Source organism: Sus scrofa, chromosome 13 (genome assembly GCF_054392235.1).
Source record: "Sus scrofa isolate SSC_HxYL_T2T_F1_AM1 chromosome 13, Sscrofa_HxYL_maternal_Yorkshire_Landrace_v2.0, whole genome shotgun sequence".
NCBI classification, from domain to species: domain Eukaryota; kingdom Metazoa; phylum Chordata; class Mammalia; order Artiodactyla; family Suidae; genus Sus; species Sus scrofa.
The window spans coordinates 81,680,234-81,681,764 of record NC_139395.1 but is presented as its reverse complement, the minus strand read 5'-3'; positions in this window follow the sequence as shown (position 1 = coordinate 81,681,764).

Below are 1,531 nucleotides of genomic sequence, written 5' to 3'. Positions count from 1 at the left end.
CTCACAACAGCCCCTAGGTAAGGATTCACCTCACCTGCAGGTGTGGATACTGGGGCTCTGAGGGGAGGCCCCTTGCCCACCAGCCAGGCCTTCAGATTCTGAGGCATGGGCCCCTGGCTCCTCCTGCATCAGTGGATCCCCCATTCTTGCTCCAGCCATCAGGCTGGGACCTGGTTCTCACCCAACAAACAGGACCAAGCAGATGACTGATGCCCACGCATGTCCAGTTCCCCATTTCAGGGGTAGAGATGGGCCCTACACGTGAAGCTGTGAGAGCTGGGAGAGTCTTGGCTGAACACAGCTGGGACCTTTATGCCGCCTACAGCCTGTGACCTGGCAAGTGTCTCAAGCTCGCCATATCTGTTTCCATCTGTGAAATGGGATCGTGTGAGTGTTAAATGAGTTGATAAAAGCAAAGGACTTAGAGCAGAGCCTGGAACATTCCAAGTGCTACATAATTGCCATTTATTACTGTCATTTATATTACTATTGTTATTATCATCTCTGACTGTAACATGTCTTTTCTAGGCAGACTGTCTCACCCCTCCCCCACTGGGTTCTCTGCTACATTATTTTTTTTAATTATTTTTTTTTTTTGGCCACACCAGCGGCATGTGGACATTCCTAAGCCAGCGATTAAACCTGTGCCACAGCTACAGCAATGCCAGATCCTTCATCCACTGCACCACAAGGGAACTTCCTCTGATAAATTTTTTATTAAGGGGTTGAGCTCTTACAGGTCTTGGGGTTTTCTGATACATAACATTTATTGTAGCCCTACTATGTGTCAGGGCTTTTCTATCTGTTATCTCTATTCCTAACAACCTCCCTGCAAAATAGGCATTATTGCCACCAGTTTTCAGATGAGAGCTGAGGATCAGGCTCTCACACCGACCAGAGGCAGGGCCAGGGTCAAAGCAGGGCGATCTTTCTCTTTTGCCCCCGAGCTTTTACTGGAAGGTGCAGTCCTCATGCTGATCTCTCCTCCTTGGGGTTTCTTTCTGAAGGGAGTGTAGCTCCCAGGTTGATGGCGTGCCACCCTCTTCAGCTAAGAGCAGGGGCTTTGGGTGAGTTGTGTGGACCTAATTTTCCAGACAGTCATTGCTGTCGGCTGCATGAGGCTGGGTAGACTAAGACTCTGTCCTCTGAGTCCTCCACACAGGTCTTGGTCACCATGATGCCCACAGCACTCCTCCCCAGGTCTCTGGAAATTTCTCTTGGGGAAGCTGGAAGTGAGACTCTTTCTCCATCCTCCCTTCCATTTGCCTTCTTCATTCATCACCAAATATTTTTTGAGCCCAGGTTCTGAGAGAAGTGCAGTAGCAAGTGCAAAGGGAGTGGAAGGGAGTTTTGTGTGTTGGGGAACAGAGAGGAGGCCAACTTGGGCAGAGCCGGCTGATGGTGGGGAGGTGAGAGACGAGCGTGAAGAGATAGGTGATGGCCAGACCTTGGCGGCCTCCTCTGCCCTGTAAGGAATTAGGTTGTATTCTAAATGTGGATGCCCTTGGTTGTTTTGAGGCTGTGAGACCCA